The sequence below is a fragment of the Mustela lutreola genome, chromosome X (assembly GCF_030435805.1).
Source record: "Mustela lutreola isolate mMusLut2 chromosome X, mMusLut2.pri, whole genome shotgun sequence".
In the NCBI taxonomy this organism is placed as follows: Eukaryota; Metazoa; Chordata; class Mammalia; order Carnivora; family Mustelidae; genus Mustela; species Mustela lutreola.
This window is the reverse complement of record NC_081308.1, coordinates 30,182,861-30,209,868: the sequence shown is the minus strand read 5'-3', so window position 1 is coordinate 30,209,868 and position 27,008 is coordinate 30,182,861. Positions and strand designations below refer to the sequence as shown.

At 36.0% G+C, this 27,008-nt stretch overlaps 2 pseudogenes; both read right to left on the bottom strand.

Moving 5' to 3' along the window:
• The window catches only part of LOC131820910 (small ribosomal subunit protein uS5-like), an 85,498-nt pseudogene extending 68,772 nt beyond the window's left edge, over positions 1-16,726 (bottom strand).
• A 64-nt stretch (positions 16,727-16,790) lies between these two features.
• Positions 16,791-26,781, bottom strand: LOC131820909 (uncharacterized; annotated as a pseudogene).
• Between the last annotated feature and the right edge of the window lie 227 nt (positions 26,782-27,008).

Sequence of the window (27,008 nt, the reverse complement as noted above, 5' to 3'; positions counted from 1 at the left end):
GGGCAGCTAATTATGAGAGGTTATCATGCAAAGCACAGTAATGAAGGATAAGGTTGTTATGCAGAATTAAGTCCATGCCCTCTCCATCATCAAAGTTTCTAGAGATTTAGTCAGTGATCTCATTCTGGTACAGAAAGGGAGACACCCTTACAAATAAGGATTTCTCATAAATGTAAATGTCCCTTACAAAAGGATAACTTCCACTTGGTTTTCATATTTTTTTCCAGTGTCTGCTGTTTCTTAAAAATTAACCCAGTTCAGGATTGTCCTTATGCCAAAAAGACATATTTCATAGTGGCAAATTTTCTTCCCCTTCTAGGAAAGCATAGATGCTTTCCTTTAACTCTCTTCCCCTGTGGTTCTGTATTATACTCTGCAGGGACCTCTTCAACCTTTCCTGTGACATTAGATCTCAATGTGTTCTAACTAAAGGAACACTGGCAATACCTTTTAGGATATTGGTGCTTAACTTTTAATAGGTCTATGGTGGCATTGGTAACCTTCATCATTGTTTCAGTTCTGACTTCTCACTCTTGGTCATATGGGGTTGAGGAGATTATTTGTTGTATTGTTTATCCTTCATTTTGTTCTCTATATTTTCCTTTTGGAGATTTGAGAGTGGATATGTAGAAAAAATTCTCCTACTTCATTACATGTTCAACCAATAGTCCTAAAGTATGTTTTATCTTCACACTTGCTTTGTGAACTACTACCATCCGTAAGCTGGGAAATAAAGAATACAGAGATTAATTACCTAAGGTAATACAATTAGCCATGAGGAAAGGGAAAAAAATGCATCTAGCTCAAGGGTCATTTTTGGCTAACCTACTAATTACTTTATAATCTTGGACTTTAATTCTTATAGAAATGATTGCCACAACATGACAAGGAAGGCAAAGCAGAAAAAAGGAAGATGTTTAGTATCAAGAAAAATTTTTTCAACAGTCAACAGAAGCTGGAGAAAATGAGCCAAAAAGAACAGTTAATGTAGGTTTATATCAAAGTTTAAACCAGTTATTTAAAACTTTGATTTCATCTTCCAATCTTTTCCCCACATAACACAGATACTATTTAAACGGTTGGATGCCTAGCCTAAATGTACATCTAGGGTTGCCACTCTCAGGTGGGACTTCAAAATCTTAAGAAATTGCCCCAAAGCAATCAATGGGCTTTAGGATCTCAAGTATTTTCTTTCAGGTTCAATTGTATTGCAATGCTTTTTAAAGAAATAGTTGCCATGGAAACTTCAGTAATCTACCTTTTGAGATTTACATGATTTTTTTTCACGCTATTCCTCTGATGAATTTATTGTTCCTATAAAACAGACAGTGGAGGGAAGTCGGGGCTAAATGCTATGATTTTATCTTCTTACTTGCTGGTTCCAAGTGAGACTACAGGAAATGATCTTCTGCCATGTAGAGTTTGTTTTTTGGGGTAAAGGAGCAGTCGGCCCTTATACTCACACAGCTGCAGGCTATTAAAATCAAACAGAATGCAATCAAAATAAATTCCAACATCAGAATGCAACACTTTTAAGTTATTCTTTAGTTGTGCCTATTCATACACAACTCTTGGAAAATCAAGCACGAGATAAACTGCTCTAACCAATAGTTAGTTTTCAAACAATATGTAAGTAATCGATTGACTGTATTCTACTATTGGTCCAAAGGGACATGTGTATACTGGCCTAGACTTTGTTAATAATTCATAGAAAACAGAGAGGATTCCCTAGCTTTCTGAGCTGGTAGTTCTTAAATGAATTTTTAAAAACCTACAGAATTTCTCATAATGACTTTTATCCAGATGCTGCTTCATAAATGAATCTATGTTTCTTACTCTCTCTTCATCTCTCTTTAAAATGGTTTGTACAGCCATTGTATTGCCTGTAAGGTGACTGTTACTGTATATGGTCTCTGTCCAATGGAAAAAAGACAGCCTCTTCAATAAATGGTGCTGGGAAAATTGGACAGCCACATGCAGAAAAATGAAATTGGACCATTTCCTTACACCACACACAAAAATAGACTCAAAATGGATGAAGGACCTCAATGTGCGAAAGGAATCCATCAAAATCCTTGAGGAGAACACGGGCAGCAACCTCTTCGACCTCTGCCGCAGCAACATCTTCCTAGGAACAACGCAAAAGGCAAGGGAAGCAAGGGAAAAAATGAACTACTGGGATTTCATCAAGATCAAAAGCTTTTGCACAGCAAAGGAAACAGTTAACAAAATCAAAAGACAACTGACAGAATGGGAGAAGATATTTGCAAACGACATATCAGATAAAGGACTAGTGTCCAGAATCTATAAAGAACTTAGCAAACTCAACACTCAAAGAACAAATAATCCAATCAAGAAATGGGCAGAGGACATGAACAGACATTTCTGCAAAGAAGACATCCAGATGGCGAACAGACACATGAAAAAGTGCTCCATATCACTCGGCATCAGGGAAATACAAATCAAAACCACAATGAGATATCACCTCACACCAGTCAGAATGGCTAAAATCAACAAGTTAGGAAATGACAGATGCTGGCGAGGATGCGGAGAAAGGGGAACCCTCCTACACTGTTGGTGGGAATGCAAGCTGGTGCAGCCACTCTGGAAAACAGCATGGAGGTTCCTCAAAATGTTGAAAATAGAACTGCCCTATGACCCAGCAATTGCACTATTGGGTATTTACCCTAAAGATACAAATGTAGTGATCCAAAGGGACACATGCACCCGAATGTTTATAGCAGCAATGTCCACAATAGCCAAACTATGGAAAGAACCTAGATGTCCATCAACAGATGAATGGATCAAGAAGATGTGGTATATATACACAATGGAATACTATGCAGCCATCAAAAGAAATGAAATCTTGCCATTTGCAACAACATGGATGGAACTAGAGCGTATCATGCTTAGCGAAATAAGTCAAGCAGAGAAAGACAACTATCATATGATCTCCCTGATATGAGGAAGTGGTGATGCAACATGGGGGCTTAAGTGGGTAGGAGAAGAATCAATGAAACAAGATGGGATTGGGAGGGAGACAAACCATAAGTGACTCTTAATCTCACAAAACAAACTGAGGGTTGCTGGGGGGAGGGGGTTTGGGAGAAGGGGGTGGTATTATGGACATTGGGGAGGGTATGTGCTTTGGTGAGTGCTGTGAAGTGTGTAAACCTGGTAATTCACAGACCTGTACCCCTGGGGATAAAAATATATGTTTATAAAAAATAAAAAATTAAAAAAAAATGGTTTGTACAGCTTTTTTGTTTCTCAAAAATTTTTTGGGGGCGCCTGGGTGGCTCAGTGGGTTAAGCCGCTGCCTTCGGCTCAGGTCATGGTCTCAGGGTCCTGGGATCGAGCCCCGCATTGGGCTCTCTGCTCAGCAGGGAGCCTGCTTCTCCCTCTCTCTCTCTGCCTGCCTCTCTGCTTGCTTGTGATCTCTCTCTCTCTGTCAAATAAATAAATAAAAATATTTAAAAAAATTTTTTTTGATTAAATTCATTCATTATCTCCAAAGAATTTAAAAGTGAAGATTTCCTTTATGCCATATCTAAGTGTGAAGCCCCCAAAAGTTACAACAAGTAAAGAGTGACTATGGAAAATGACTATAAATAGTGAAAAATGGAAAATGTCAGAAAATCGCAAGACATTCAGGCAGATGGATGTTTTCGTGACATATAGCATATCTATTTTTCCTCAAAATAGCATTTTTTTCTCCAATCTCTCTGTCCATACACAATCATGATGATAAACAGAAAAATCTACTTCACATTCCAATTACAGTAATGTATATATCCATTTTTATATGATATCCTTTGAGTGGATGATGTAGGGATCATTTCCACTTTTATTGCAAATATACTATAGGTCTCAAACTTTTGTACTTAGAAAATTAAATCATGTGTTCCATTTGGACTTGTGTACAGAGTCACTTGAATTTTTCTACATTATTTAACTAACTATATTTTCATAAGTTGATCTCACATTTTTATTACTATTAGAGTTTAACCTGAAAACATGACCAATATCAAATTTGAAATATATGCTCATTTACATTGAAAATTTTGTTTTCAAATTCATTGGTAAGGTGAAAGGAGGGAAGGAGGAGACTATTAAGATAAATACATATCATATTAAAATCAATTAAAAAATACTGGCATACACTCTGGATATGAACTTGGTCAATTTTCATTTTATAAAGTCATAATGCAGGACTTTTTCCAACTACTCACAAGAATGTTATTCTCATCATTTATTATTTTTTATTAATAATGTTAAAAAACATAATTTGATATTGAGTTTTATTTTTAATGTTTTATTAATGCTCCACTTTAAAATGTTTTTATTTCTTCCCTTCTTTTTGAAAGGTACATCCATTTTCTGATTAGGAGAACTACACAATTCTCCATTATTGCAAACTTTTGTTTATTCAAAATTTTAATAAACTAACATTTGTAATTCTAAAATTTTCTATTAAGTTCTTTCGTATGTTTAATCTATTTATAAGTGATTCTTATTAAGATAATATAAATGTTCATTTCTGAGCATTTGTAAGCAATAAATATTCATTTTTAAACAGGAACCAAGCAACATTTCTTAATATAGGATTTTATAGTCAGTTATTATAAATATTCAGTAATGTTCTCTTCAAAATGACATTTCCTTTATGGGGAGCAAGGGTAAAATTACCCACTAAGAGTTAGCAGCACTCACTAAACAATAACTATTCTATAAAACTTTGACCTAATTTAGATATTGGAAAATAAGGACAGACATTCCTACTTACAGGCTTTGTCTATTATAGTCAGAGCTCACTACTGCTAAGAATGTAGGCCATAGTCTTTCTGAAAAGGTAAAATTGATATTTTAATAAAGTGCTTTATAGCAAGATTTTACTATGCTGAAAAAATGCTTATGAGAGAGTTCTGAAAATGCACATCTACACTGAGCTTCAGAAAAGCAAATATGGGGATGTGTTATATTCTCAGAAGTGCTTTGCTTATCCATTATTTAGCATGTTTCAGCTGAAGTGTCAATATTTGCTAATTCAGTGAGCTATAGATAGGTAATGACTTATAAATTCTTTCCCTCTTCTGATTTTAGATGTGCCTGCATCTCTTTTCCCATCCATTGTATCATGAAGAATATTAAATTACTGGTCTACTGAGGGTTGCCGGGGGGAGGGGGTTTGGGAGAAGGGGGTGGGATTATGGACATTGGGGAGGGTATGTGATTTGGTGAGTGCTGTGAAGTGTGTAAACCTGGTGATTCACAGACCTGTACCCCTGGGGATAAAAATATATGTTTATAAAAAATAAAAAATTTAAATTACTGGTCTAGCTACAAGGTGGAAAAAGGAAATTCCCATGAGTTTTTTGTTTTATTTTGTTTTTACTTAGTTTGCTAGTTTCTTCTTTTTAAATTTTTATTTATTTTTTAAATTTCTTTTCAGTGTTCCAGAATTCATTGTTTATGCACCACACCCAGTGCTCCATGCAATACATGCCAGTTTGTTTCTTTCCTTTCCTCTCTCTCTCTTCCTCCTCCTCTTCTTCTCTTCAAAAGTATATGTATATCAAGTTCTGGATTTTAGTGGGTCCCAAAGGTTTAGGAGAGAAATAATGTGATCAAAGCATTATTTCATGTGAGTATGTCTAAGAATTATGCAGAATTCATGAAAAATCATAATCCATAAATTCAATAAATCCAATGAATCTCAAAGCAGAGAAATGAATTTTTTAAAACCCCACAAAAAGTAACATCACAGTGAAACTTCAGAATTAAAGAGGCAAATATAATATAGTAAAACAATGTAGAATAAAAGATGGTCTTCAAATGAACAGCAGTTGCACTTATAGCTGATTTTTAACAGTAATTAAAGTTGGAAAAGAATATAATAATATCAAAGTGCTAAAAAATATACTACATATCAAAATCTTTGGAATGTTGTTAAAGCTGTAGTTTGATGGAAATTTAGAAACTTAAATGCATATATGAAAAAAGGAAGGTTAAAAACTAATAAACTAAATGACCACATCAATACTATGGGGCAAAAATTAGCAAAATAAGCCTAAATGATTCAGAAGAATGTAAATGGTAATGATAAAATCATATATTAATTAATATAAAATAAACATATATTAGAGATCATGAACAAGCCAAAAATTGACTCTTTGAAATGACTAACAATTTGAAAAAATTGGTGAGGACTAAGAAATTCCATATGTAAGACAACACAAATAATTAACTACAGGAATGAAAAAGAATGCATCTCTACAAAGCCTCCAGTTGTTAAAAAATAAGAAAATATGTGAAAAATTTTATGCCAAAAATTTGGACAAAATTAAATAAAACTTTCATTTAAATATAGAATTGCAATCACCTAGGAATATATCTAAACAAAAGGTATCCAATATGTCTACATGTAAAACCATATAATTTCAAAATTCATTAAGGGAATAGACATAAATGGTATACCATGTTTATGGATTGGTAAGCTCAATAATATAAAGATACCAATTGTTCCCAAATTTATTTATAAACTCAATGTAATTCCAGTCAAAATCCCTACAGAATTTTTATGGAATTTTATAAGCTGTTTCTGTAATGTACCTGGGAAAAAATGGGATACATACAGATAAGTGATTTTGAAAGTAAAGTTATTAAGTCATTTGGACACAATGATATATTAACAGAGCAAGGGAATGGACTAAAAAGACCCAAAATGACTGTTGTATGTCAAATGGCCACTTGATTCTTGATAGATATAGTTCTTGCATAAAAATGGCAAAAAGGGGTCATTTTAATATTTGGTTTTGGGAAAACTGTTTATCCTTATTAAATAAAAGTAAATTGGATCTTTAATTTGCATAGTACACAAAAACCAATTCCACATAGATATATGCTTTAAAGTGTAAAGTCTAAAATAATAAAGGTTTTAAAAGATAATACAGTAGGAAATCCTTCAGAATTCTTAAGTAAGACACATTTGCACCAATGATTCAGAAATAGGACTGATAAATTTGAAAATGTTAAAATTAAGAACTTTTGTTTATTAAAAGACAAAGAGCAAAAAGATATCCTACAGAGTAGGAAAATAGACTTATCATATATATAACTGGCAAGTGACTTAAAGAACTCTAACAAATTAATTAGAAAAAGACAGATATCTTGATAGAAGAAAAGATGGGAAAAATATTGAACAGGGATCAATAAAGAGTTGCTGGAGAAACTTACAACGTACTTCCATATTGCACAGTTTGTTGAAAAAATTAAAAACTATGACATACCCAAGTGATGAGAATGGTATAGAACAATGGAAACTCTTATAAACTGCTTATAAACTTATAAACTGCTGTGTGGAATTTAAATTGTAAACCATTTTAGAACATAGTTTGTCATAGACTAGTAATTTTGAAGATGCATGTAGCTGATGGTTTTGCAATTACATGTCAAACGCTTTAGAAAAGCATGTGCATAAGCACGAGGATTTCTGTACAATATTTATTTCACTGTTTGTTTAATAGTCTGAAGTGAAAGTAATGTAAATGTACACTAAAACTAAAATGGTAAGTTGTAGTATATTCCATATGAGAGAACAGTATCAACGATAAAATCAAACAATTTACAGCTGCATTCAACAAGCCTTATATTAAGAGAAAGAAACCAAATATAAAAGGATATGAGTTGTATTTTTGTGTTTATAAGGATTTCAAGAATAGGTAAAGAAAAGTATATTTTCTAGAAATATATGATCAAACTTTAAAAAAAAAAACAATGAAGTATGAGATAGATAAGGGAGCCTCTGAAAACTGGTCATGTTATATTTGACAGGCGTTCACATTTTCTACTTTCTGTATCTTTGTTGCATTTATCTTTTAAAATATTTTTTAAAATATTACTTAGAAACCACATTTTTTTTGGCAAAATCTTCACAGCTACACTGCTGACATACCTTTAACTATTACTTGCTAATAACAGAAGTAGATCTGCTAGCAGTAATGGAGGAATGAGAGAGAAGATTGTTTCTGCCCCAGTCAAGCTCAAATTTCCTTTCTAGCATTGAACTTGAGAGCAAGCAATCAACAAATTCTCTGCCTCTTTAGAAAGATGCAGACATTCTGATGATGGTAACTTAGTGGTCACTGTTACAACCTTTTCTTGGGAAAATATATAAAAGAATGTGACAATGATGGGCTTCTCTCAAAAGCACTCAATAGAAGATCACAAAGAGGAGCTATTCAGAAAAAAAGAGGTTATGAAAAGAGAGATAATTCAGGAAATGTGAATCATGTAATTATTTTGAACTACAGGAAGAGGTCAAGTTGGTGGAATCAATATTGACTATCTGACAAATAATTTAGGAAGGGGAGCAATATGGTATGTATTTTTAGCATGCATATAATATGTGTCATTAAAAAAATTATATTCTGAATTGCCTATCCCAGAGTTCCCTTAAAATCAATTATCCCTTATTAGGAAAACATCATGATAAGGGCTCTGATGTTAGCATCACCCAAGAAAACAAAATAGATTTACTGCTTTACTCGCTAGTAAGGCAAATACGTGCATGTGTATTTGTATGTCTTCTCAGAAAATAGTAGGAAGCTAAGGACTAGGTGGAGTGAAGCAACCAGTCAAAATTCTGTGGCAGTGATATGGTGAAGGATATTTTATAAATAAGGCTGATTAATATTTATTGCATAGTGTATTACATTGATGTAATACATTTATTTGGTCTCCTCATGCCCATATCTGTCTCACTCATGGATACTTCGTGTATGTTCACTAACTAAGGTCACTATGACCAAGGTCAACCATGAAAAGCTAGATTCATAGACACTACTTGAACTAAAAACAACTTTAATATGTATTATTAATATGACTACCAAAGCAGTGTGTGCCTTCTTCATAGTATAGTCCAGAGAAGTAACTCCACTTTCTCTCTCAAGTCCTACTTGCCATGAGTCACTGCTCTTTGAATATAAATCATCCATTTTTACCCCATGCAAAGATCCCATGAACCATACAAGTTATAGAACAGCTTTCTGTTCTTCCACAATTTTTTTATAATGTGCAATTCTTCATCAGTGAAGTGCATCAGAACTGCCCACTCATATTGTCTAGGTGTATGCAGGCCTGCAATTATTTGAAGCACATATATAAGCACTGTAATCCCAAATCTTCTAGGGCAGTAATTCTAAAAGTGTGATTCCTGGGCAGCAACATCAGCACCTGGCAACTTTTTAGAAATGCAATAACTTTTGGCCCCACTCCAGACCTATTGAAGGAGAAACTCTCAGGAATGGAGACCAGTAATCTGTGTTAAAAGTTCTTCAGGTGATTCTGATGTATACTTAAATTTGAGAACCACTGATCAAGGTGGTTGGTAATAATGATTAAGTTTTCTGTTCCTTCTGAGAGCCACACATTTTTGAGACCTATTTCTCAAGAGCAGGTGAACAAAAACAAGAGCAGACTTGTGCTAGCACAATGCTTACATACCAGATCATTCTCTAGTTAGGCTGCCATGACAATATAAGTTAACAATAATAAAGATTTTATATCTTGGAAAGTGATTCTGGACATTTTTTCAAAGCACAGACTATGAAGCTTGTCTGTGTGGATTTGTTTTCTAGTTCTGACTGCACTAATTGTGTTGCCTTGAGCAATTTACTTAACCTCTCTATGCCTCTTGGGCTCCCTGCTCAGTGGGGTTAACAATATAACATTATTCATAGGATTATGTGAGATTAAATAATATACATAAACTTTTTAGAGTAATATCTGGATTGACAGCTTTATATAAATACTTGACATTATTAATACTAAGGAGAATGTTAGAAAGAACAGACAGCTGACATAGGAGAAAACCAGGTAGGTAGCAAATTTGTTGAAAGAACAGACAGCAGTTAACCTGGACAAAGGAAGACTAAGAAAATACATTATAACTGTCTTTATAACCTGTTGCACACAATAACAATGTTATAAACAAAAAGTGGTCATAAGAAGGCAATCTTTGGTTCAACATGAATGTATGCCATATAACATATATTTCAGATGTTAAAATATCGAAATAGGGTAAAACTCAATGATAATGTGTACTGGATATAGCATTAGTGATTGCTGTCCCTGATCTCTGTCTTTTGTCTAACATGCTCTTTTTTTTTTTTTTTTGAGATTTCATTCATTTATTTGACAGAGAGACAGTGAGAGAGGAAACACAAGCAGGGGGAGTAGGAGAGGGAGAAGCCAACTTCCTGCTGAGCAGGGAGCCTGATACAGGTCTCAATCCCAGTACTCTGGGATCATGACTTGAGACGAAGGCAGACACTTAACGACTGAGCCATCCATGCACCCCTATAACCTGTTCTTTAATGTAACTGGGAAAAGTTCTTATATTGGGAATGGGAGGGTGTGAGAGGATTAGGAAGTGATAGCTACTGTATTTTGGGGGAGTTTCTGACTTCAGTGTACAGTCAGTTATGTAAAGCATAAGCTTCATTCTCTTTGCTTTTGTGCTTTTGACAGTACAGGCTGTTTGAAAAACGTACTTTTCTTACACTCACAATAGAGTGACCCCATATTTTATGGGATTAAAATTTTGGATACCATACAGTATGTTATATTGGAGTTTTAAGGAAATCTTATTTAGATTACTAAAGAGACTCTATTCTAAGCCCCTCTGAGTGGACCTCAGCTGCCTGGACTTCTAAACTTCACTCCTAGGACCCCTCAAACCTTTCCACGATCAAGAAACTGCCCAGAAGGTCACCTCAAAGATGCTGCTCCAAAACAAAGTCTGTTGTTCATTTGTCTAATCTGATTTGTCAATGAATTGTTAAAGATATTGAGTAGCACCCAAAGTCCCATGTACTTCTTTGTTTTTCCTTATGCGACTTCCCAAAAGATACTTACCTACTTGTTTATTTATTTAGCACCAAAAGGGCATGATCCTGTTCTGTTTGATTCATCACTGTAAATTCAGTACCAAAAAGAGATACAGCATGAACAAGTACACTAAATAGGTGTTGAATTAATTAACAAGTAAATAAATGAACATATATATCTTCTAAGAACAGATGACCACGTTTAAAATAATGTACTATATCTAAAATCTGCCAGGGAACTACCAACAAAATTGAATACATACAATAAATTTAGTGTTGCGTACATTTAGTAAACATCATGACCAGACTTAAGATATTAATATTTGCATTTCACTGATATTAAAATTCGTGTCATTTTCCTCATAAGAGATGAAAAAGCTCACTTCTTACTTTATCAATGTTAATTATAATGTAAAACACATTTTAATGTCATAATGGATGAGAAAATTAATCTCTGCAAACTGGTGAAGCATTATTTAAATTACTAATTGGATTTCAATAAGCATTTAGTAGATTATCAATGATTTTAACTCTGTGTAATGAGTGATTGGAAACCTTATAAAATATGGCATGTTAATATCAAAGAATCTGAATAACAAAAACAACTCAGAAGTATGAGATTTTAGGGAACTGTTAAAAAGACAAACTGAGGGTTGCCGGGGGGAGGGGGTTGGGGAGAAGGGGGTGGGATTATGGACATTGGGGAGGGTATGTGATTTGGTGAGTGCTGTGAAGTGTGTAAACCTGGTGATTCACAGACCTGGGGATAAAAATATATGTATATAAAAAATATATGTTTATAAAAAAAAAAAAAAAAAAAAAAAGACATTCAAAGTTTAAGGACATGGAGCTCATGTTAAATAACCAAAGTCTACTTATCTAACATGTAGATAAATATTTGATTATAATAATCATTTTTCAGAATGCAGAAAAATGCAGAAACCTACGGAAAATTATAACTTCAGGGAGAGAGAGCAACAGAAGGAACAATTTGCTGTGGAAATCATACCAGTGACAGAAATTCCAGAAGCAATATGAGTTAGTGATTTGGCAGCCTTGAATTCAGATTTGACTCTACCACTGACAAGCTGAAAGACTTAGGCAAATTATAAAAACTTTCTAAGCCTGTCCACCCTTTTCAATACATATCTTCCTTGACTTATGATGGTGTTACATCCTGATTAACTCTTTCTAAATTGAAAATAACCTAATCCAAAAATGCATCTAATACACTAACCCACCAAATATTGTAGCTTAGCTCAGCCTACCTTAAACCTGTTCAGAACACTTGCATTAGCCTAAAACTGAGCAAAATCATAACAGAAAGTCTAATTTATAAAAAGTGTTGAATGACTCATGTAATTGATTGATCACTGTACTAAATTTATTGTATGTATTCAATTTTGTTGGTAGTTCCCTGGCAGATTTTAGATATAGTACAAGGGTATATCAGTTGTTTACCCTTGTGATCACATGGCTGACTGGGAGCTGGGGCTCACTACTTCTGCCCAGCATAATGGGGGAGTATTGTACAATACTCTAGCCCCAGGAAAGGATTAAAATTCAAACTCTGAGGTAATACATATCATTTTCATATCATTGCTTGAAAAATCTTAAATTGAATCATTTCAATTTAATGAATTAAATTTCATTTCTCTTTCCTCCTTTATTTTTCCTTTCTCTTTTCCTCCTTTGCCTCCCAGCCTCCCCTGCAACCACCTTCATTCATATGCCCACACACAGAATTTGTGTTTGAGAACTCCAAATTTCTTTCTTTATAAATATAGTACATTTTTTAGCAGTATTATGACCATAAAATCTCATTGCTTAATCCATGCATAAGTCCTATTTTCCTTCTGTGGGAGGGGGACATGTTCCCTATACAAAAGGCTGGTAAACATAAGGACAGATACAGTGAAGACCAAATTTAGTACAGAGAAACATTTTACTCCAACTGAAATAATGGACACAAGTGTTGTAATTTTTTTAGTCTTTCTCTCTCTCTCTTTCTTTCTTTCTTTCAGAGGGAGATATAGAGAGAGTGAGAGCAGGATAAGGAGCAGAGGGGGAAAGAATATCAAGCAGACTTTGTGCTGAGTGTGGAGCCAAACATATGTCTCTATCTCATGACCCTGAGATCATGACCTGAGCTGAAATCAAGAGTTGGATGCTTAACCAACTGAGCCACCCAGATACCCAGTATTGTAATTAAAAGTAATGGAATAAAGTATCTTGGGGTTCAACAACAAGGATTTCTGTAATGAATTTGAATATAATTAACAAGATGTAAGACACCTGAAGTTACAATTTAATGAAACATTTAACTCCTATAGTAGATTTTCATAGTCTTCTGAGAATGACATGAAAGTTTTCAAAGATTTATTCAAGTAACCTCCCTTCCTACCCCAACAATTATCATACATTCCAAGCCAGATATTCCTTTTGTCAAGGAGAGGGATAAAAACTATTTTGTCTCAATGGCCTTCAATGTTTTTCTTTTTTTTAAAAGATTTTATTTATTTACTTATTTGACAGAAAGAGAAAGAGAGCACAAGCAGGGGGAGTGGGAGAAGTGGGCTCCCTGCTGAGAGGGAGCCCAATGCTGGGCTTAATCCCAGGACCCTGGGATCATGATCTAAGCCAAAGGCAGATGTTCAATTGACTGAGCCACCCAGGTGCCCTGGGCCTTCAATGGTTTAAAACAAGAATCGATTTCTTTAGAAAACTACCACAGCAATTAGAGCAACACTTAGCTGTACTTTTCAAGCTGCTATTTACTATACTTATTCTGGTTAGAATGAGCCACAGGAATAATTTTAAACTAAAAACTGAGGTCTGGCTTCCATTTTAGCACCGGACAAACTAGCACTGGTGCAGGGAAGAGGAGTGGGGTTTTTCTTTTCTTTTTCTTTCTTTCTTTTTTTTTTTTTTTAAATCATGCCAATCATCTCAGCTCTGTTTTACAAACTATTTCTGGAAGTACAGTGAAAATTCATGGGCTCAGATAGGCCAGAAATAGGAACTTACCTTAGGGAGATTTGACCAGTTGGTTGGAACTTAATAGTAATGAGACTGAATTATCTGTTAGGAACCAATGGAGCATGTTCTGTTCTACAGCCTCAGGCTAATTCATGAAATTTAGCCAATCACCTAAGCATTGCATACCAGACTGAACTGGATGAATCAGCAAAACTATCTCCTGACTACAAAAATGTCTAAAATATATGCCCTACTCTTCTGAATTAGTATCATTATGTTAGGATTTGGTGTGAAACAAATGGATTTGATTATAAACTAATAAACTAAGCTGAGCCCATCTCCCAAACTTCCTCTGATATCAATTATCTTTAAGTTTTAAATTATACCTGTAAGCCAGAGTCAGGTCCAGCACAAGAAAAAAAAAAGGCAGGATAATACTTGATTAATAAGGTCTCCCTGTCTGGAAATGATTAATTCTAGGATGTAGCTCATGCTAGACTGAGAGCTCATATTTATGATCAAGTCTCTCAAATCCCACCAGCATGCCTAGCATATCCCAAGCACAAAAGAGACACTTAGACAGTGACTGATAACATGTCAAAAGACTTTGGTTGAGGGACGCCTGGGTGGCTCAGTTGGTTGGGCAGCTGCCTTCGGCTCAGGTCATGGTCCCAGCGTCCTGGGATCGAGTCCCACATTGGGCTCCTTGCTCTGCAGGGAGCCTGCTTCTCCCTCTGACTCTGCCTGCCACTCTCTCTGCCTGTGCTTGCGCTCTCTCTCTCTCTGACAAATAAATAAAAAAAAAAAAAAAAAAATCTTTAAAAAAAAAAAAAAAAAAAAAAAAAAAAAAAAAAAAAAGACTTTGGTTGAGCATTTTGTCAAGGATCAACTCCCAAAAGACCACCAGAAATAACTGTTGATCAAGCAAGTCTAAGTTTACTGGATACACTGTAATTAGAGAGAATACCTTAACAGGCAGTTAGCAGCATCTCAAAGTGAGAAAATTAGGGAAACATCTTTATAGGGTTTTGGGGCCTCGGATAGATGATTTTAAGGTGGGTCTTGCAATGTAGGAAATTGACCAGGAATGGACAAAGTTTATAACATAATAGCCTTCAATTAATTGATAGGCATAGTGAAGCAAGGGCTTGAAATAGTCTGGATGTTAGTCTTCATAAAAAAGCTCATTAATTGGCTTATACTTTTACCTTTGGGGAGTTGTACTTCTTGGTGTAAAAGCTAAGGCATTTTTTTCTTGCTATTGGTATAATTTAATATAGGGAAAGAACATATGCCTGGTCCCAGTATTGTTTAACATAGAGACAGGAAATAATGCTGGTTTTAGGTAATTATAAATTAAATGAAAAGTAATTAAACCTTTATAGAACCACTTAATGACAAAAATCATCTTCATGAATTAGTCACATCTACCTAATTGCAAAGAAATTACTATCTCAGTGTAAAGAATTTAGTAATATATTCTTAGTTAATTCTTTCCATGTTTACTCTATGTCTTCCTGAAGTAATTGAACAGACTGGTAGAGTAATCACCCCTTTTTTGAGGTACTCAATGCTTTGTATCAATTTTAATTAACTATTTTTGACACTCAAGAGTTTTTGCCTCTGTACATCTGCCTAACTTATCTTTCCATACTCCATGTGGGAGGCATTAAAGGATAAGAGAAGACTTTGAATTTTTTTCATCTTTCTGGTAATTAATATTTATGGCATTTCAAATGTTGGTATTTTATCATATATAGGTAAAACTTTCATTTTTTGAGTTAATTATTTCAGGTTCTGATTGGAAGATTAATCCTTTTGGCTACATTACCTTCCATGAATATTCTAGATTTTTGCTTCCTCCACTTTTCTTCACTAGCCCATAACATTCTATCCTGCAGTAAACTTGTAGAAATCCCTTTGTTTCCACTTTCTCTAAAATATAATTTTCTTATTCCTTTCTTGATTTACTGTTGTTTAATGCAGTTTTAGAAGGAAAAGGAGAAAAGAGTGCATACTTGGTCTGTCATTTTTACCGAAAGACTTTTTAGTTGATTTTGTGCACTAATTTGAATATTTGTTTTTAAATGGTTATTAGGTAATGAAATCTTACTACTCTAAAATATACATCTTAAGGGAAAGCAAAATAGAATGGTGAAAAATAACTGTAGATTGAGTTAATCCAGTTCTAGTTCCAGTTTTGATGATTCTAGCTTTATGAAGTTGAACAAGTCACTTAACCTTTTTGATTTCAGTACCTTCATCTGTGAAACAATTGAGTTGTTTTGCATGTCCTTCTAAGTTTCTTCTAATGCTAATATGCTGATTCTATTTAATACCAAGACAAGATATCTAAATCAACTGTGTTGGAGTACAAAACAACTTGATTATTTTAGCACAAATTTTATGACCATTAAATCTCAAATCCCAGCTTTTTGGTCTTAAGTCTCAGGTCTACATGCATTAAAGTATTTTAATACATTTGTCAATATAGACATAGGGCAACTAAATATACTACAATTCAATTCAATTCTGATACTATCTGATGTTAGTATCAGATTTCACAGGTATGAGAGCTCAGTCCCACAAGACTACCTCCACTTCAGATGCCAGTCACAAGTATCAGGTCCTGAGGTTATCCTCATTTCTGTCAGACTTGGCTACTAAGTTTGAGATTCTCATCACCTACTTCAAGTTTGATAATTTGCTTGAATGAATCACATAACTCAAAAGTTGTACTTACTATTATTTTTGTTATGAAAGATACAAATGAACAGCCAGATAAGAGGTACATAGGGCAAGGCCTGGAAGTATCCTGAGTGCAGGAGCTTCTGTCTTGTGAAGTTGGGATATGCCATTCTCCCAGCACATGGATGTGTTCTCCAATCCAAAAACTTCCCAAACTCCTTCATTTAGGGGTTGTTAAGGAGGATTCAAGGCATAGGCATAATTTTGGCCAGTGGCAATTAACTCAATGTCCAGTGCGTCTCCACTCTCCTGAGGCTGTGCATAAGGGTGAAATTTCCAAGGTTCTTATCAAGGCTTGATGCATTCTGGAATCAGTCCCCAACCTATAACTATTTATTGGCCCATCATGACTTGCCTCATTAGAACAAAAGATATTCCTATCACCTTTATCATAAAAAATTCCAGTGGTTTTAGGAGCTCTGTGCCAGGAAACAGGAACAAAGATAAAATATTTTTCTTATTATAATATATAATATGTATGTATATTTACATATACAGAGAGAAATTTAATGTCTATTTCCTTCCCATTTTAAAAATCAGTAAAAATATCTCTTAAAAAAGTCTTAGATTTTGATTCATTTCTTTATTAAAGAAACTTTTATGAAACTGATTAGACTATACAAGCAAACAATATATAGAATTTTACCCACATCTTCAATTTGTTTCATCAGGGGCATGACTACTCCCTTGTGGTATATTAGATATTTAAGGAAGCTATGTAAGCCCTTCAAGTCACAAGAGTACCATTTTGTAAATTGCAACTTCAATGGATTATTAACTTTTTATATAATATATTTCAATTAAAACAAAATTGGATCTCAATGAAACCAAATGGTTGGTGCTATGTTTAGTCTATGAGCAGGAGAGTGAGCACTGGAAATGCTGCTTGAAGACATATTACCTACAAGAAATCCAATCACTTTAGAAGTGAGCTCACTCATATTTGACTGCAGGCAACCACACAAAATCAGTGGATATATATCTTATCACTTCATCTTCCTCAGAAATTCTCCCAGATATTATCTCCAATATAAAGTAATCCTCATCTGAATACTACAAAAATATCCACTTTTAAAAATCCAGCTTGAAAGGTCTTGGTAGTAATTTCCCCTCACACAGTTATTTTGAATAAGTTAGAACTCTTCAAACCTACTATATTTATTGACCTAGATTGTTTCTGTGCACTTAAAATTATACTCTGATAATGACAGACTCATTTTTGAAAGTAGAATTAACTATTTATTGCCCACTAAGGGCACATCTGAGTGCACTGAAGAACAGTTATTAAAAACCCACATCGCCTGCACTTTCATAAACTGGCTTATTTTTGAATTCTAATTTAAGGCCTTAGTACAGTCACTGAATTCTATAGAAAGAAGAGACATTTTGACATATTTATTTATAGTATTTCTCATTTATTGATTTTTGTTATACTACTTTGTAAGGTTTTTCACTAGCCACTCCTGTTAGTGTTCCAATTGGCCTGTATATACAACCCACTGAGAAATGAGTCCATTAAACTGTGTTCCTATTAGTATAATACAAGTTCTATATCATGCCAGCTTAGAGTAAATATTTGATGGAACATTTTTCTCCCTCTTGAGATCTTTTGACTTTATCCTCCACCCACACACATCTGTGCTTCTAATTTAAATAAATTGGCTTAGTACTTCCTTATTCTGACTGAATTAAGTCTTTTGTGATACCTATTTCTAATGTAGCCAAGTTTTTAGTTCCATCCTTCAAAAGTGTATCTCTTGGTTCTATTTGTAAGCAAATCTTGATAGTAGGAATATTTCTTAGTTCCTAAGGATAGTATTCCTTCTTTCCTTCCTTTCTCCCACTCTGTTAAAAACAAAAACAAAAGCAAAAACAAAAACAAAAAACAAACAAAAAAAACCCACAAGTGAAATTTTTATTTAAAAATTACTGCTTCGGGGCACCTGGGTGGCTCAGTGGGTTAAAGTCTCCACCTTTGGCTCGGATCATGATCCCAGGGTCCTGGGATCGAGTCCCACATCAGGCTCTCTGCTCAGCAGGGACCCTGCTTCCCCTCTTCTCTCTCTCCCTGCCTCTATGCCTACTTGAGATCTCTGTCAAATAAATAAATATTTTTAAAAAATAAAAAGATTAAGAAATAAAAATACTGTTTCATCATTTGACCATTGTGGGTGTATTGCAATTTTTCTCACTTCATGGAGTAAATGAACTAGTTTATAAAACATGATGAACTTGAAAAAACTCAAGTCAGTTTAATATAACTTTACTAGATGAAAAACGCCTTTCAGATATGGGATACCAACTGATCATTTGTAGCTAGCACCTCCCGTGGCATGGCTTTTCTAATGTAATGGAGAACACCCATGTTATATAAATGAGCCAAAATGGCTTCTGTATGTTGTTTATTTCTTCACTGCAGGTTTATATCCATTAGTTTAAAGGGCCCTGAAGCCCACCTCAAATATTTCCACATTCCAGTTATTATTTTTTTCATTAGGATATAATTGACATGTAACACCATCTATGTTTGAGGAATACAACACATTAATTTAATACATTTACATATTACAATCCAGGGGAAGGAGTCAAGTTGGCAGAGGAGTAACTGGCTGAGACGACATCAGGTAGCAGGAGATCAGCTAGATAGTTTATCAAACCATTCTGAACACCTACAAATCCAACAGGAGATCAAAGAGAAGAAGAGCAGCAATTCTAGAAACAGAAAATTGACCACTTTCTGAAAGCTAGGACTGGCAGAGAAGTGAATCCAAAGCGACGGGAAGATAGACCCCGTGGGGAGGGGCCAGCTCCCCGCAAGTAGCAGAGCAATGGAGCACAAAATCAGAACTTTTAAAAATCTGCTGCACTGGGGCACATCACTCCAGAGGCTAAGTTGGGATGAAGCCCACACAGGGACAGCATGATCTCAGGTCCTGGGGGGCCATAGAAGGATCAGGGGTGTCTGAGTGTCGCAGAGCTCACAGGCATTAGAGCAGGGAAGCTGGCTACAGAGACGGAGCCAAGGAGTGAGCTCTCAACTTGGGGTTACCTTAAACTGTGATCCATGCCATAGTCAGTCCCTGCTCATCCAGTCAGTCCCTGTGAGCAGGGACCCCACAAGTGGCAGACCAGGGGAGACACCCCCCCCCCCCGGAAGAGCAGTAGGGATCTGCTGGGTTTGGAGACTCCGGGCGGGGCTGCATGCCAGAGACAGAGACGCTTGGTCACAGGCTGGGTGATCTCGGAGCGCAGCTGGAGGCCAGGGAGATGGGAGTGATTGAGTGCTTTTCTCTGAGTGCACATTGAGGAGTGGTGCTCCCAAGTTCTAGGCTCCTCTGGGCCAGAGATTGGGAGACCACCATTTTCATTCCCATCCTCTGGAACTCTACAGAAAGTTTTCAGGGAACAAAAGCTCCCGAAAGCAAACCCAAGCAGATTACGTAGCCCGGCCCCTGGCAAGTGCGGTGCAATTCCGCCTCAGGCAAAAACACTTGAGAATCACGGCAACAGGCCCCTCCCCCAGAAGATCAGCAAGAAATCCAGCCAACATCAAGCTCACTTATCAAGAAGTACAGCAGGATTCCAGGGGAGAAAGCAAAGCATGTAATTCATAGCTTTTTCCCCATGATTCATTAGTCTTGCAAAGTTAATTATTTTTATTTTTATTTTTTTTTCTTATTCTAATTTTTTTAAACTAACAAGTTTTTTTTTTAAGATTTTATTTATTTATTTGACAGACAGAGATCACAAGTAGGGAGAGAGGCAGAGAGAGAGGAAGGGAAGCAGGCTCCCCGCTGAGCAGAGAGACCGATGCGGGGCTCGATCCCAGGGCCCTGGGATCATGACCTGAGCTGAAGGCAGAGGCTTTAACCCATTGAGCCACCCAGGCGCCCCTTATTCTAATTTTTTTAAACTTTTATTCTTTCCTTTTTTAATGTTTTTTAACTAGTTTATCTTAACAATACCTTTCATTAAAAAAATCTTTTTGAACATTCATTATTATAGTCATATTTTATCCTTCACTGTATCTAACTTTATTTTTTTGTATACACATAGGGTTTTTTCTTCTAAAAAATTTGGGATACAATTTCTTCATCAAAATATATCAAAATATACCCTAAATCTAGCACAGGGCTTTGTTCTAGTCTCCAGCCTGAGCAAATTCTCTCCACTTTCTTTTTCTTTTTCTTCCTTTTCCCAACCAACTTATCAACTCCTTTTTTAGAATTTTTTTTAAATTTTCATCTTTATAGTCATATTCCATCCCTTCATCATGTTTACTCTTATATGTGTGTGTGTGTATGTTTTTCTTTCTTTAAAATTTTGGGAGGTAGTTTCTTCTAAGAGACCAAAATACTTCCAAAATTAAGTGGATGGCTCTGTTCTATTCACCAGTCTAATATATATATATTTTTCTTTTTTTTTTTAATTTTTAAAAATTTCTTTTACATATTACAATTCAAGCAAGCAGATTTTCAACTTTTTAGAGCATGCTTGGTTTGCATATTTCACAAAACCACACCCAACATATGCCAGTCATAGGTAAGGGAAGCCTTGTTAAAAGATCCAAGTTGCTGCTATCCATCGGAACTCTTTGACCCAGGCACTTCCTGCTGTGCTATTGAATGACATCACCTTGATATTTAGACACCTTTTCTGAGAGCTCCTGGGAGTTCTCATGCTTTCAGCCCCTTCTGACTAAGGACAATGCAGCTAGCCTCTCTATAGCCCAGGACCCTGGGATCATGACCTGAGCCGAAGGCAATGGCTTAATCAACTGAGCCACCCAGGTGTCCCTTTTTCTTCCATCATTTTAATGTGTTCTGCCTCTCTTCTATTTTTTTCTCTCTATGAAATTTACTATGCATATTCTATATAAGCAGCACTATGTCAAGAGCCATGGGGTATACACAGATTAAAAATATACAATTCACATTCTCAAATTTTCAGTATAAATCATTTTAAAATCTTTTATTTATATAAGATATATGAAAGGATTATAGTTTCATTTACTCAAACATAATGGTTCTAAGAAATTTATTTTATTTGAAGCAGTGGCTATAAAAAGAAGTAACGTTTTCATTATTTGAAGAAATATCTACCAAGCAAAGGGAAAAAGGCCCAAATACTTAATTTATAAAGAACAATGATTTTGGAAATTGAAAAGATATTTGAAATTTACATTATTTCAGGAAAAAAAGGACAAAATAGAGAAGAAGAAACAAACATCTCTTCAACTCTATGTCAATTTTGGTTTACTTCTACACTTAGATTAACTTACACATTCATATATTGCAAAATATATATGTGCACATTGGCATTTGGTTTTGTAAATTGAAAACTTCTGCTACTTTCAGAAATTTAGATTCATCTTTTGCAACATTTGAGTGTCTCCCATGTGCCAAGCAGGGTTCTAAAAAGCAGGTTATGTTAAACCAGGGCAATGACAGTTTTGCAGGTCTCCAGAGAAAACAAGAGAAAGTGTCAGTATAATAAGGACATCCCCTCCCACCAAAATAAAACTTCAGCATCCATTCAAAGTGCCTTTGAGGGAGCTGTGGAATTCTAGACCATATACCAAGGAACCTGGGAGGAGGCTTGCCTAGCTGTGTTGGGTAATAGGCAGACAGATCTCAGTCACAGCTGTGGAACCTTCAGCCCCTCTCAGTCAGAGTGTAGGCACCCCTGGGAAACAGTCTTAGACAGTTGCCTATGGACAAGAGAACATTTGCAGAAATTCAGGTCTCCAGAAGAGAAGTCCCAGCACATTTCTGGAACAAAAACATATATATTTGGACATAACAGAACGGGTAAGAGAAATGGCTTGACTTTGCATCATCCCTACCCCAAGGCAACACAGCTATGGCCAAGAAAGGTCTCCTAGCCCATCATTTCTCTTGCAGAGGAAAAGGAGAGTGTGTACATGAGCACCTGACTTTCCCCCTGGTACGGGAACTGCCAAAGGAATTCATTTCTCTCTCACCCCATCCAAAGTACTAAATTGTGAGCCACATGACTAAAGGATGAAAAGAAGCTGTGAGAGCTGCAAAGAGGACTCTCAGAAAGCATTCAAGATACACAGATCCTCCTAAGTGCTTCACAGATTTCATCAAGGAGCCCATCCATGGACAGGTAGGAATGCCTCACTTATGGATCTCCCCCATCCCAGCTGGCCCACAGGGAAGCCCAGTGTGCAGTGTACCTCATGCACACACCACTCCACCCTGTGACTGGCTCTCTGTGCAAGTTCCTGATGGTGGTGCTGAGAACAAGCTTTGGCAGATGGAAAAACTGAAAGCTGGCCCAAATCTGCAGGCCAGAGAGAGAACATAGTTGTGAGCTTTAGCTCCACCTTTGAGAAAACTAGAGAGGTTGTCAGCACTTGTCCTGGTGCCTAGCAGGATACTGAGAAAGCATACAAGCTTAAGAATTCTGCCATGAGAGGGAGCAAAAAGCATGGGACAGGTGTGTCCATAGAAAGTTTGAGATATCGGTGCCTGGGTGGCTCAGTGGGTTAAATCCTCTGCGTTGGGCTCAGATCACGATTCCAGGGTTCTGGAATTGAGCCCAGCATCAGGATCTCTGCTCAGCAGGGAGCCTGCTTCTCTCTCTCTGCCTCTCTGCCTACTTGTGATCTCTCTCTGTCAAATAAATAAATAAAATCTTAAAAAAGAAAAAAAAAAGTTTGAGATAGCCTCAGAATCTCTAGAAGGGCTGACAGAAGTTATCTCTCTCCCAAAAGCAGATAGTAAAGACTTGAGGAAGTGATGGCTACTTCAAATGGAAAGAGTAACACAAACTTCATGAAAAATCAAGGGATTTTGACACCACCTAAGATCACAATAAATTCTAGTAATTGAACCCAAAGACGTGAAGAACTGTAATTTACTTGACAAGGAATCCAAAATAGCTTTGTTTTTTTACCTTTAAAAATACATATTTGCAGGAACAATTCTCCATTCTCTAAGACTCTTAGGAAAAAAGATCCATTCTGGGGGAGGTAAAACAAACAGTGGACAAGAATGTAGCACCATCCCCCCAATCACCAGCCCCCAGGTCCCCAGGCCCCGGGCTTGGCTAGTGCTGACTGGAGGTGAGCCCAGGAGTCCATTGAACTTGCTCTCTCTAGCCTGGAATTCATACAGGACAGGCTTTATGTCTACATTCCTCTCTCCAAACTCCAGAAACACTTAAAGGGTTCTTTGTACCCGCCCACAGGAAACTAGGAAGCTGGGAAGGGGGAGCTGAAAACACACATTTGGTATCAAAAATAGCTGTTTTGAGAAAACTCAATGAGCTACAAGAAAACACAGACAGACAATGCAGGAAACCAGGAAAACAATACACAAAACGAGAAGCAAAGAGATAAAAACCATATAAAAGAACCACACAGAGATTCTGGAGCTGAAGAATACAATGAAATAAATGAAAAATGCAACACAGACCATGAAGATCAGGACAAATAAAGCAGAAGAAAGAATCTGCAAGTTACAAGGAATTTTGAAATTATCCATTCAGAGGAGAACAAAGAAAAAAGATCTGTGTGATATCATCAAAAGTACCAATTTGCAAATTATTAGAGTTCCAGAAGGATAAGAGAAGAAAGAAGGCAGAAAGATTTTTTAAATTAATAACAGCTAAGAACTTGCAAAATGTGGGGAGATATTTGGATATCTAAGTTCATGAAGCTCATAGTCAACAAAGAAATCTGAGGAGATCCTCTTCAAGACACATTATAATAAAATTGTCTACCAGAAACTCACTTCAACTTTAAGGACACACATAGGTTTAAAGAAAAGAGATGGAAAAAGATATTACAAGAAAAGAGAAACCAAAGAGAGCAGGGTAAATTATACTTACATCAGTCAAAATAGACTTTAAGCTAAAAAGAATAACAAGAAACAAAGGTCATTATATAATGATAAAGAGGTCAATTCACCAAGAGGATAAAACAATTATAAATTTAAATGCTCCCAACACAGGAGCACCAAAATATATTAAGCAAATATTAGCAGATATGAAGAAAGAAATAGACAACATGTAATACTAGTAGGGGATTTCAATACCCTACTTTCAGCAATGGATAGATCATCCAGACAGAAAATCAATAAGGAGACTTTGGACTTGAAGTATACTTTTAACTAAATAAAACTAACAGATATAATATAGAACATTCCATACAACAGCACAGATTACACATCTCAAGTGCACATGAATATTCTCAAGAATAGATGATATGGTAAGTCACAAACAAGTCTTAATAAATTTAAGAAGATTGAAATAATACCAAATTTTTAATATTTTGGTTTTGACCGAACTTTTTATTTAGTATTCTAGAGTTGCTTAACACACATTTAAATGGTTTTATTGAGGGAAGGGAAAGGGAAGGTTCCTGTAGATTCCTAGGAAATGTCAGAAAGGCAAAATACGGCCATCATGATCCATTTGCTTTATTGAATTTACTGGGCCAAATAGCACTCTCCTTACGTAAGCATCTACTCTCAGGTTTTTTATACTAAGAACACTGAGATATCAGTTTGAAGACCCTCTGAAATCCTACTCCTACCACCCTCTAATAGCTAGTTTGTGGGTATAGGCAGAAGGATTTCCCTCTCCATTTTAGATAGCTAGATGTTTGTGGAAGGTCTCAAAATTGTTTGCATCATTTACTGGGAAAAACCAGATATAGAAAGTGGCCTTTGGGACACTTTTATTTGGAAAATTAAAACACTAGTACACAAGTCAAGTCTTAACACATTTAACATTTGGTTGTTGAAAGCAAAGTCATAAAGTCAAGTAGGGTTAAACAGGTTTTACTCTTCCCCTCGCAAGAACATAAAAATTATGTTGGGGGAACTTAACAGGATATTTTTAAAAGGTAACACAATTTTTCCTTTTAGTAGTCCTTGGGTCTGACAGAAAATGTTTGATTTTTTGGTTTGTTTCCTTGATGGGGATTTTGGTCCAAAGTTTTGTTTGTTTTTATATCTGCTTCTGCCTCACCTCTGTCAGATCAGCTTCCTCCATAGCTTCCACCTCTGGGTGCTCTGTGAACTGAAGTGGTGTAGGAATCACATGGAGGAGGATACCTTCTTTTCCACAGAAGGGGGAAGGCCTCTTTCTTGTCTGCCAGCCAGATCATGACCACATGAGTAGAGATCACTTCCACTGCCTGAGTAACTGTCTTGACTTCCACCATACCCATCATATGAGCTGCTGTAATCATCACAGTGACTGTTTCCCCTACAAGATGGCAGGGGTCCTCATGTAGTTAGAGCACTAAGTGAGTTACCATAACTCTCATATCAATCTCCATAGGAACTTCCACTTGTATGATCTAAATAGTTAAGATCAGGACCATAGTCATCTCTAATACTACAGCCTCTTGATGGGTAATCATCATGTGAACTGGAATGACCATAATCACAGTAAGTATAATCTTCTTGGTGGTAGTACTTAATCTCTGGTATCACAAGAACTTGGGAAATCTCTCATTGAATAACTATCTTTAGTAGAATACCCATCATCTTTTGGGGACAAATAAACATCCCTATGAGAGGGCAGGGGTTTCTTTCAAGTTTTGCCTCCCTAACTATCTCTTCCATGTTGTACAGGAGCTTTACCTTCCATTCCATTGTTGATATGAACTTGTCCTGAAGGGGCATATCTTTTAGGAGGAGGACAGCCACTTTGGGGTAGTGGTCCCCTTTTTATTGGAAGTGGTCCCTTGGAAGAATTTATATTAAAAATCACAGAATAGCCACCATGATCCATAGGCCTTTTGCATGAGGGAGGTCCCCTTGGTTCCTCCACTTCATCTTCTTCCACCTCTAAGACCTTTTGGAGGGCTTCTGCTTCTTAGAGGTGAAGGTGGTCCATATCTACCACTTCCAAATGATGGCTCAGTGGCTTGTTCTACCTTAATGGCTTTTCCATCTAAGGACTTTCTGTTCACATCTTTGGCTGTATCCTTTAGCTTCAGCTGGGCTTTCAAACATGACAAAAGCAAATGCTCTTGATTTGTTAGTTTCATGATCTTTCATCAATAGAACTTCTATTATTTGTCCATATTTGCCAAATATGACTTCAAGGGCTTCCTTATTTGTTTCTGTTTCAGGCCACCAATGCAGAGCTTTCCTGGGTGATCTGGTTCAACTAATTTCATTCCCTGATGAGAGTCAGAGGGTTGGTTGTAGTTTCAAGCTCTTATGAGCTTGCCATCAGGGGCTTTGTAGCAACTCAGCATAAGAGAGAGCTGATGGTTCTGAGAACAGAAGAGGGAAGCTTCTACTGCTACTACACAACAAGGGTGAACCTCATACCAAATTTTAATTCAGTAAGTTAATTGACTGTCTATTTGACTTTATGACAATGCTTTCAATAAGAAGATGT